The sequence below is a fragment of the Phalaenopsis equestris genome, unplaced genomic scaffold (assembly GCF_001263595.1).
Source record: "Phalaenopsis equestris unplaced genomic scaffold, ASM126359v1 Scaffold000106, whole genome shotgun sequence".
Classification (NCBI taxonomy): Eukaryota; Viridiplantae; Streptophyta; class Magnoliopsida; order Asparagales; family Orchidaceae; genus Phalaenopsis; species Phalaenopsis equestris.
The window spans coordinates 54,671-67,452 of record NW_018164548.1 but is presented as its reverse complement, the minus strand read 5'-3'; positions in this window follow the sequence as shown (position 1 = coordinate 67,452).

Here is a 12,782-nt window from a genome sequence, read left to right as displayed (position 1 = left end):
CTAGACCTCAACCAAAAGTGAGGTCAACAAGGCAGTAAATCGAAAGGTTGTGCGTGTCGTAGAGGTAGCGGTCCAAAGGATTGGTGTGCTGTGGAGGCAGCATCCTAGAAAGGGTGGGCATGCTGTAGAGGTAACGGCCCAAAGAATGTGCGTGTCGGGTGGTAGTGACGTAGAAAGGGTAGGCGTGACATAGAGGCAACTGCTTAAAGTGTGAGAGTGTCATGAAGGTAGTGACCCAAAGGATGGGTGTGTCATAGAGGCAGTGAATCGGAAAAGTGGGCGTGCTGTGAAGGCAACTACTCTAAAGATGAGTGTGTCGTGGAGACAGTGATCTAAAAGAATAGGCGCACGGAGAGGCATCGACCTAAATGATGGGTTTTTTGTGGAGGCAGTGATCCAGAATGGGTGAGCGCGCCATGGAGGCAGCAACTTAGAAGGTGAGATTGTTGTTAAGGCAGCGACCCAAAGAATGGGTGTGTCGTGGAGGCAGTGACCTGAAAGGGTGGGCATGACTTGAAGGTAGTTACCCCAAGGATGAGTGTCATGGAGATAGTGACATAAATGGGTGGGCGTGTCGTAGAGGCAACAACCCAAATGATGGGTGTGCCATGGAGGTAGTGACCCAGAAAAGATGTGTGTTGTAGCGGCAACGACCCAAAGAGTGAGTGTGTCGTGAAGGCAATTGCCCAAAGGGTGAAAGTATCGTGAAGGCAGCGACCCGAAGGATGGGTGTGTCGTAGAGGCAATGACCAGGAATGGCGGGCGTGCGTGGAGGCAGCGACCCCAAGGATGGGATGTCGTGGAAACAATAACCTAAAAGCGTGGGTGTGTCGCGAAGGCAGCGACCTAAATGATGGGTGTGTCATGGAGGTAGTGGCCCGGAATGGTGAGCGTGTCGTGGAGGCAGCGACCCTAATGATTGGTGTGTCGTGGAAAAATTTACCTAAAAGAGTGGGGGTGTCGTGAAGGCAGCGGCCCAAAGAATGGGGGTGTTGTGGAGACAGTGACCCAGAAAGGGCAGGCATGTCATGGAAGTAACGACCTAAAGGGTGAGTGTGTCGTGAAGACAGAGGCCCAAAGGATATGTGTGACAGGGAGGCAGTGACTCGAGATGGTGGGCGTGTTGTGAAGGCAGCGTCCCCAAGGATGGGTAAAGGGTGAGCGTCTCATGAAGGCAATTACCCAAAAGATGGGTGTACTGCAGAGGCAGTGGCCTGAGGAAATGATGATCCTCACTTGGGAGAATCATACAAGTGGGGTGAGTGTATGAATGTCTCAAAATGCAACTTAAGCATGTGATAAAGATTATGCAAAGCAACATGCAAACACCATCATTGCAGATGTGAAATATATACTATGTAAGTGATTGGTCAACCAAGTCGGGGCGGTCGGCCAGACCGATCAAGTGATCGGTCAACGAGGCTGGGGTGGTCAGATGGACCCATATGATAGATCAACCGAGCTGAGGTGGTAGTTCAGATCCAAGTGGTCGGTCGACCGGATGGGCGGCCGGTCGGACCCAAGAGATCTGTAATACAGATCGGGATGGTCGGTCGGACCCAATTTATAGGTCGATCAGGTTGGGGAGGCCCGTCAAACTTCACTGGTTGATTGACAGGGTAGGGGCAGCAGGTCGGACCCAAGTGATGTGTAGGACGGGTCGGGGCTGTCAATTGGGTCAACCGGGTCGGGGCAGACGGTTGAGGCAACATGCTATGTCGGCCAGACTGAGGTGGCCGACCGAGGCAAAGTGCAAGTACAACATGCTTTGAGTAATACTCATGTTGTACAGTGAGAAAAAGCAAATGATCATGTGTGATAACAAGTCATACTCATGTTAATGTTATGGCTTTGGCAGCTAGGGTTTAGCACTTGGATATGCAACATAACTACCTTGGGCTTTGGTAAGGAGCCCAGAGAACTTCATCCTTTGATTTTTCATAGAAGAAATTCTCCACTAGTAGTAGGATGGACTAGCAGCAAAGATTTTTATGCCCTACTATCCCTCCACGATCTTGTAGAATGGGCTAGCTATAAAGCTTTTCACATTCATCAAGATTGAATCGTTCCAACTTCCAACCCCTCCAAGGAAAGTTGGAACCTTGAAAACCATGGTAAATTAGGATTTTGACCCCTTTTGGCATTGATCTAAGGGTTCAAAAGGAAATCACTCGAATTCACGAAGAAATGTGGCTGTCGACAGTGTTGGCCGACCAATTCACCTCGTACGGGTGACCGAACCCACAACACCTAGCCAAAATATAACCATAGGGCTAGCTAAAAAGAGAAAGAGAAGGGTTTGAGGACGTTCACCTATGAGACGGTCGCGAATACATTTCTTTAAATAGGAGAAAACTTTTCGAACAATGGGAGAGAAGGTGACTATTGACCTCACTTCTGAAGAGGTCAATCTATATCATTTATATAAGCTCAAGCCCCAACCCTTTGGCTGATTGGGTTTTAAGGCTTTGACAAAGTAAATAGTTGAATTGACCATTAAGGGTAAGCATACCTTAGGCCACTTGGGTAAAGCTTGAAAATGTTAGGAGCCACTATGACCATTAAAAGTATAATAGGAAGGGGATATACTCAAATTGGCCTCTAACCTCAATAGTGGTCTTCTTAACTTCTCCAAACCCTAAAGTTTATATGAAAAGCCTAATTTGTCCTTTTAAACTTAAAAGGAACAAAACCACCTTACAGTCAACCCAGGTCAACCCTGGTCAACCTCATGAACCTAGGTCAACCATGGTCAACCTGATTAACCTAGATCAGCCCTGGTCAACCCAGATCAACCATGGTCAACATGGTTAATCCAGTTCAACCTTGGTCAACCCTAGCCAACTTTGGTTAACCATGGTCAACTTATGACAATTTGTTCAAATTTTCATTCTTTTAATTAATTAATTAAAAGAATGAATTTAATACCCATTTACCATAGGTTTAGGCCAAAACCCTAATTCTATGCTTAAAGCCCATATATTTAGCCCATGGCCCATGCCCATGATCCAACGGGTCATCAATGACCTACACTAACACACCAGGGATTTGCATGACCCATACATTTTTTAAATGACTAATAAAACAAAAGAGAAATTAAAATAAGGGAAAGGGGACAAAAGAATTTTTTCTACCTACCCCCCCTTCCCCTCATACTTGGCAATTTGGTCCAAGCAACCCAAGTCCCTTCATGTTTGGGTCAAGGAGGAGTGCTATCAAGCTCAACCACTCCACCTCTTCCCCTTGCCAATTTCTAAAAGCCCTGGATTTCTCCCTCCTCCTCCATTGGAGCCAACATGGACAAACATGCGAAAACTACAATTCCCTTCATAACTTCTCCCTCTGATCTAGCGAAGCATGTCAGAGGGGTCAGGGGATCTTCCCCAAGAAAAATTTGACCACATCAAAGCCTCCCATGGCTATTAAAAAGGGCTACTAAATCTTCAGAAGCCAAAATTAATTTATAAACATAACAGAAAGTTTGAATACACCACTCACTTAACAATGAGCCCCAAAAGTGCTAAAAATTTTTGTTTAGAATAATTTCACATATCCAACACATTCTTATGTATTTACATATCTAACACATAAAATTTAATATTTGGCAAAATTTACATAATATTTTGGAGGTCATACGAAAGAATTGGGTAGCATAAATTTAATAAAGTAAAATTAAGTTGTACAAATTCCTACAGTCAATGCAGCCATTATCAATACATTAAATGAAACATAAAGCAAAAATAAGAACTATTGAGATGGTCCACAAAACAAACAAAATAGTTATATGTTTAAGCTCCCCAAGCTTAGGAAGAATGCTTCTTTAGAGGTAATTAGCTCTCAAATACCTTCACAATATATATAAAAAAACCAAAAAAAATAATTAAAATCTAATTCACAGACAATAACAGTATAATTCTGAAAGTAAGAAAATATGAAAATTCCCAAATCATAATCAGAAAGAATCACACACAAAGCTCTCAGCTCAATGCAGTTCTTAATCTCTACAGAATCGGTCCACGAAGGTTGTTCTCATGTAGAGCCATGCAAAAACCCAAAAAAAAAAATGAAAATCATAAAAATTTTTAGCCCTAATCACCATTACTCCTCGGATTACAAACTTTTACATTCTAGAACAAGAACAAGCACGGGTGAAGAAAAGGGAGGCCATGGCCGAAAGGAAGGGTTCTATGTTGGAGTCTCAAAGAGAAAATGGGAACTGAAGAAGCAAAAAGGGTAATAATGTGGTGGGGATTAAGGTGATTTATTGCGCCACTAATGATACATCGAAAATATATGCATTTTTAGACCCATGTTTTATACCTATTTTCGGTGATATTGCGCTTTAATGGAAGGTATTTTGATTTTTTCTCGCAGGTTGTTGATTTTTAGGGCTTAAAGCAAAAAGGATGAAATTTGGAGTCAAAATGACGTTTTTGAGGAAATACTCAGCGTCGGTAGCGCCAAGGTCAGCGTCGATGGTGTAGAACAACCGAAAGCTGAAGGATTTTTACTCAGCGCCGACGACGCCAGACTAGCGCCAAAGGCGGTTCATACCCCGTGTCTAGAAGGTTTGATGTATTTGGATGATTTTTGAAAAGTTTTTTGAGGCACCTCTTGGAGAACCAACCTTTGGCTTTATTTGGGGTCAAATTTCATCAGAAAATGGGCTCCTCTACCTTCATTTTTTGCTCTACAACATTCTACCACGCTACATTTCCATAATTCATCTTCATTCCACCACATATTGGAGTCAATTAGTAATTTTGCTTTCATAGTTGAGAGTTTTTGTGGTGAGATTTAGTGTGAAACTTTCTGTAAGAGTGTTGGAGAAGGAGAAAAGTGAGAGAGTTCTTCATCCTGCATTTCTATGGAAAGGCTACAAAGGATTTGCTTTGAGAAAGAGTTCCAGATAAGTTTGTTTGTTTGTTTAGTGTTGTATGAACTTTCTTTTATATATGAAATTTATGTTTAGTCGTATCTTTCTCATGAAGTCTGAGTAGTTTCCTCTATCTTTCCCCCTACTCTGAGATCTAGAGAAATGAAGAGATAATATGAATGTGCCATAATTAAAATATAAAATGAATTGTGATGATTTTTCAACTCCGAACTTAATTTACTGTTCAATCTGGTCAATTGATTTATTAAAATATGTTGCGAAACATATGATCTAGGAAATGAAGTATGCGTTCTACAACAGAATGAGGATCACATTTATGAGGATCACATTTGAGAATGAGGATCACATTTGATTACATGAAGGAGAAATTTGTTCATGAAATTAACTGCAAATAAATAGGGAAATGTTCTTTGTTGGGTGTAGAATTAGAGAATCTTTAGAGTGATAGACTAAAATTTACAATTTGGTCTTAGTGTTTAAAAACTAAAGCGAGAGTTAGCCACGGATTTAGGGACTAAACCTAAGATTAACCAATGATTTTTTATGCATTGTATTAGGGTATAGTATTAAAATTGCTCCTATTTGGCACAATACATATAGTGATAGACTAAAATTTACAATTTGGTCTTAGTGTTTAAAAACTAAAGCGAGAGTTAGCCACGGATTTAGGGACTAAACCTAAGATTAACCAATGATTTTTTATGCATTGTATTAGGGTATAGTATTAAAATTGCTCCTATTTGGCACAATACATATTATAAACATTTATCTCATCTCATTTCACCAGAATTTCATTATAGTGAGAAGGATGTTTTTTCACATAAAAAATCTTCATTACATAAACACAGTTAGTAGATTAGTAGTTATTATTAAAAATTTGCATTTTGGTTTTGCTAATAGTTAAGTAATTTAGTTTGGTTAACATATCAACATTCAAAATTAGTGATAGTGATTTCGTTTGATTTTCTGTAAATTTCATGGTAAAATTTATCATTGCTAATTTACATCTTCCCTGTGGGATCGATATTTGGGATTTAAATAGAAAGTTCATTATTACTTGATAATGATACATATACTTGAGTAGAATCCCAACTTTAAGTGCTTAACATTATTATTCATAAAATATCACATCAAGTTTTTGACGCCGTTGCAAAGCGGAATCAACTTTATAAATTTTGCACAACTATATTTTCTCAAGATTAGCTAGCCATGAAATTGAGCTCAATTGATTGGTCAATAATGTGTAGATGATTTTCATAAGAGGTTTGAAAAATAACACCATCTCCTCTACCTCTGACCTCCTCTGTCGACCGCCATGTTTTCTCCGATCATTCCTCCAACCTCTGCCACACCCTTCACATCCTTTGCGAACTGGAAGTGAATCACCCTCATGAGAGCTTCGACATCGGAAAGGGGTATTATGGTCGAACGCTTCAAACAGCTCCTCTATGAATGCGGGTCGCAGGCTTTGACTGCCGACGAGCATTCCACTATATTCATGTCCCCTCGTGAGTAGGATGTCGAAACAAATAGGCGAACTTCACATCCCGCCGCCACGATGCAGGGGGACTGCGGTCCCAAACATATAGGGAAATGTTCTGGGAAAAATTCTACCCTAGAGAATCCTAATCATAATTAAGTCTACCCTAAATTAGACAAATTATCCATTAAGCCTTATTTAAATTTGGCTTAATCAATAGACTGACATCAAGGAGCTACACCCAAGCTCCTTAGCACCACTACTCCTCCCTGCTCGACAAAATTGAATGAACCACCCCAATTTAGGTCATTTTCGTCCAAGTTCCTCACCTGCTTTTCTCTGGTGATTAGAGGGTGATACTTAGAGAATCCTTTCCCTTTGCATTTTAGCTCATTCTTGAAGATTTGAAGTGTGTAATTCACCTTCTTAAGGTAAATTTCTACATCATGAGCTTGCATTTCCAGAGTTCATCCGGAAACTTTCGGATTTTTTTGGGAAAATGTTACAGAAGAAGAGAAATTCCATGAAGAGAGTTCATTAAGATCTTAATTAACATATTGAGTCATTTTCATCATACATTTGAACTCATCTCATCTTAAATTGCATATCTCACTCATTTTGTGGAACCCAATACCAAAGTAAGAAATGACACTCTTTTGATAAGAAGAAATTTGTTTGCTTTAAAGCTCAAGAGCACTATAACAAATTCTTTGTATCAAAGAAGCTAATTACGGAGCAAGGTTTTATTAGCTCGGAGGTGCTGTAAAAATTTTGATTGTATCTCGTCAAACAAGGCCTTGTGCTACACTACTGTTGTGGTAGTCATTTCTGTAGTTAGGGAGTTCTGCTCTAATCTCCTTAAAACCTCTAATAATTTAATCTTTTCAAGGGAGAAGTGAGTGATTATCTCTCCTTCGCATATTAATGCTCTATTTTTGTTGGGAGATGTCTCAGGGAGTTCTTACTACAGCTTTACCTCACTGACTCTGAGCTTGATGAGATTATCAGGTTTTTAAGCAATGGGGAAGGAGTGTGGAGGTGAGAAAAGACTATAAGGTCAATTTTTCTTCATCCATACTCAATACACATTCCAAAGCTTGGAATTACTTCATCTCAGCCAAGCTCCTTCCTTCTACCAATCTGAGTGAGGTGATACGTGAGAAAGATACTCTCAACTAATATATTTAGACTATGAAAACTATAAACATTGGTTCACTTATTTATCATTCTATCACCAATGTTGTAAAGGGAGGATCTAGTTTAGTTTTAGGACACCTCTCTACTATTTTTTCCCTTTATCGAGAGATTGGTGTTGGTTTTGAGGGATGGGAGGAGCTACTTAATCCATTAAAGCCCATTAGCAAGGATAATATAGTTTGTATGATAAACGTGATGTTTTTGGGCGCAGAGAGTGTTCTTCTCAGACTCCTTCTTCTTGACCATCTACTTCGTATGCTCAGTCTCCAACTTTCATGAGCATGACTTCAATGTATGATCACTTGAAGTTCATAGAGCATGATATTGCCATTACTCAGAACCATGTGCATGATATTGTGTACTATTTGGTGCATTTGGATTGTCAGAATAAATGCCAAAGCAATCATGAAGCTTGCTTCCATGTTGCTCAAATAGAAATGTATAGACAGAATTATTGGATTGGGAATGACAAAACAATGGAGTTTCCTACATGTCCTTCTTATGAGTTATATGAGCAGAGTAGGGCAATGGAGGAGGATTCAGAGGAGGAAACTGTTGATGATGATGGTGATGATGAAGATGGTGATGATGAAGATGGTGATGAAGATGAAGAGTAGATTTTTATTTTGATGTGATGTACTAATGTCTTCATTTTTCTATTGTAGTTGCATTGTTGTATTTTCTCTTTATTTTCTGATATTTTGGACATATTCCTTTGTTTTAATTGTGATATATTTCTAGACATATGATACTGTTGTTATAGATACTCTTGTGTTTCTACTAGTTATGTTATTTAGACTTTCTTTTTCTGTACAATTTCATTTTAAACATGTTTAATTAAGATTTACTTGCTACTACATAGTTGTTCTTTCCAGAGTATATCTGTAAATGTTTCTGATAGACATATGTCTTCTGAACTTTATTTCTTTATGCTTATTTTTCTTTTATGAATGTTATAAATGTTAAAAATCAAGTTTGTGGGGGAGCAAAATTTTTAATAGCTTAACTTTATTTGTCCTCATTAACTCACCCTAAAAATTGTTATGTTTTTAAAAGGACTTGAGGTATGTGGTGTTAACTTTAAATTACTTAAATTTTGATTATAGGAATGAAATGATAGATTTTTTTGAAGTTCTATGTAAATAAGACTATTCTAGTATCTTGTAGAAAACATGTAGAAAATTATTTTTACTATTTATTATAGAAAATAATTATTTATTTGAAAAACTAGGAATCCTTAGATTTAAATTTTATAAGAATTGAGCCTTGATTAAAAACTTATTTCAACTTATACTTTCAATTTTTGAAAAATTTTTAAAGTAAAGGAGAGTGATAAGTTTTACTTTACAGTGATGACAGTAAATTTCAAAATTATTAAAGGTCTACTCAGATATTTTAATCCTCCTAAAGTTGTGTTAAAGACTGAAAAAGATATATAAGAAAGAGTAAAGGAATATATATATATAAAGGGAGGAGAAGCTTCATTATAAGCCTAATAAAAAATTTCTTTCACTTTAATCTTTTTAAAGAAAATGACTTTATTACAATCCTAAACTTGCAATCTTTATAAGCAATTTCTAATGATCCTATGTTTGACACATATCAATGATCTTCGAAGTAGATATGAAGTTAAATAAGGTTTTCTTGTACCCTAGTTCTCGTCTTATTTACTAGAATTTTTCTTAAGTTACACTATGACATTCCTGTGGTACATTTTTTAACAAATTTAATGAAACCAACTTCTTCAAATTAATAAAATTAATTTTTAAAATGTTAATGTTACATGATGACAAGTAACATTTAAGTTTGAGAGACATTGATTTGTCTTAAAGCATGCTTAATTTTATGTATATTTTTGCACCTATTTATGGATGAAATTGCACTTTAAAAAATATATTTTTTTGTGTTTTTCTTGCAGGGATAACAAATAGGACACATGGATCAATGCAAAGTTGAAATAGAGCGAAGCGGAGGAGAAATAGAGCAAATTGGGGACTATCAGAGTGACGCCTAGGCGCCTTTGGGCGCCAAGGCACTCCTCCCAAGCACCTTGGTGCAAGCTTACTAGGCCCCTAAGTGCCAGAACCTACCCAAGCCTAGTGGCACCTAGGCACTGGAAATTGCTTAGGCAGTTTCTTCAGTTGTTTCAGCATGACTTTGAGAGTTAAATGGGTATCATAGGCAGTTGGAGAGAGCACTCCTAAACATTTTGAAGCCTTAGAAAGTCCAAGATGGAAGAGGAGTTGTAGTGTAGAGTTGGGGTTTTATATTTTCCACTTCCTTGGAGAAATTGGAGAGGGATTGGAGAGAAATTTGTAAGTGTATATACTCAGCATTGCAGGAGCACGTGGAGACCTTTTATGGAGGAACTTCTATTTCTTTTCATAAGGAAAAAGCTAAGTATTGTGTTCTCTATTGTATTATGCTATTTGTAAACACAATTCTAATGGATTTTCTTTGTTATAAGATGATGATTTGTGGTGTTTTGTTAATGCATTGTGAGGAGATCTTTCTTATTATTCTTCTGTGATGAATAAGTGGGATGTGTAGGATGTTAGGATGCTTATAGAATTGATCTTTAAACATCAATGTGATGAGTATTCTTTAAATTTTAATTTACTTTTCATACTGGCCATATGAGCGGCGGAGGAACGATTAGAGTATTCACATTTTTCTATAGGTTATGGTGCAAGTGATCAATAGGCAATGCAAATAGATTGAGAAATAGACTTTGATGGGTTCAAATTGGGGTTTAAGAAATTGAAACTAGTTTAATCAAACATCTTTATGCACTTGGAAGAGGGTAAAGAAGATAATTGCTCCTATTTGTCGATAGCCACTTTTGTAATTTGAAGTATTTATTCCTACACAATCACTTATATCATCAAAAGAAAGGGGCCACTTTTATATCCTGATAATCACTTATCCAATTAAGAAGGTTTTAAGATTAGAATTAATTGAAGTAGTGTAGGAGTGGTTGGTAGAAATTTCAACTAATAGCAATTCCAAACTAAGACCTAAAACCAGACTAGAACTTTTCATAAAGGATTCAATACCTCACTCTATGTGGGATCGACACTCCGTAATCAATAGAGTTCAATATTACTGAAATGATACGTATACTTGTGTAAGAAACCATAGTGTGCAAGAACACTTGATTTTAGGGAGCGGATCAAGTTTTTGTTGTCGTTACTTGGGACTTACATTATTGTAATAATCGTTGGGGTGGATCATCTGGTCCAATTTTGGCCTAATCGCTTGAATTCAATATTTGGTCCTCCCCAAGTCCTTAATCATACATAATAAACACGTTTACAATACCTTATACTAAAAATAAATGTGGTTCACTCATCCTTCTTCTTATCACATCTCCCTTCCCCATTTTCTTATCTCAAAAGCAATCTTCTTTTATTGACAGTCAAGTGTTTTTACACATTTTGTGATGATTATATCTTGGACCAGATAGTAACTGAACTATTGGAATTGGCTTATGTGTTGCCAACCTCTGGGGCTACCTAGCCCATTAAAGTATACACCTCGACCTATACAAATAAAAAGATCATCCACATCCTCCTCTAATAGCTGGTATATTGAACCAACATGGAGAAGAACAGGGTCAAAAATAGGAAGTAAAGAATTGAGATGGACTTGTCCTATGTCCAAACTCAACATGTCTCCTATAATTCCTTATGTTTAATTGAGAACTAGGTTGTAGATGATAAGGTCACTCCTACCACCACAAAAGACATACTAAAGTCTAGTTATAATAAGAAGACTAAGGATTTGCTTCCCTCAAATCTCACAATCCTAATCAAGTCAAAGAACTCACAAACATAAGCATTAACACAAAAATATAAATAATTCACACAACAACAAACAAAAATACAAACTTGGGTTGCCTCCAAAGAAGCACTTAGTTTAACGTCCTCAACCCAACAAATCTAGATATTTACTCAAGATGACCCAACATTAAAATCTCATTTATTAACGATCTCTCACCACCTAGGTAGGGTTTATGTCTTTGTTCTTCACTTTAAACACTCTATCACTCTTAGGATCTTTAATATCAATTACAAGAGTATTAATATCAATTACAGGAGTATCACCTTCAAACTCTGCTTCCCTCAGAAATCCCTCTGTAGCAGGAAATGGCTCAGTTCGTATGACACCAACTTCTGTTCTTTGTTCTAGTGGTCTAATCAGAGAATCTCCAGTCACCTAAGTGCCACCCTCCTCAGTTGTATCCTTGGATTGCACAGGAATGGTGGATATAAGATTTGGGCGGAGCCTTAAGCATTTAGCATGAGTGTGCCAAAAAATTTTACAGTGAGTAAAAATAGTAGGGTCTTTGTTTTGTAATAATGGGTTGAAATAAGCTAAATTTTTTTCACATCAAAGAGGGTGACATCCCTCTCAACAAGAATCCTTGCAACATAGGGTATGGATAGGTTAAAGGTGGGTATGTCCAATTTCATAGGTCTCCCTAGTGCAACTCCAACAGAGTGGATGACTTGGTGATTGAAGTAGTGCAAATTTAGGCCAGGTAGTTTCAACTAGATTGGAGCTATAAAAAGTTCTTGAGCAGGATCAAATTCAGGAGACCACGTGAGCAATTTTATGTATTTACAATCAATTGCAATATACTTCTTGGAAAAGATATTGGCATAGTCTTCTTGTTTGGACAATTGTATCATTACATGTCTCCCATAAAAAAAAATCTTCCAAACTCCCAATAGCTTGAAATCTTCAAAAACCTTTCTATTATGGTCCATTTTAGTATGTCGCGACTGAAACTTCCTAATGAGTGTAAATTTTCACTTTTCAGCTAGGTTGGAAACGTCAACATCAGGGAAAATTAGAGGTAGTTTGCCACTCTTTCTACTAACCTTCTTGATGAGGTCACAATCCCCCATACCATCAATTGAGGCATGGTAAACCTGGGGAAAAACCAGATTATCCAAAGAGCCAACCCTCATTCCTACTGTTTCAGCATAAGATGTCTTCCCAAGGTTTAAAACAAAAACGTCAGGAGGAACAGAAGCCATAAAAACCAATGAAATAGTAGCTGAGATGAAAACACAAAGCTTAGGAAACTTCAGTATAGCAAAAATGCAACCCAAAGTACACCAAAACTCTGACAAATACCAATAATAACACCACATATACACATGTGGGCAACTCCACCCGATTAAGGCAGCACACTCAACA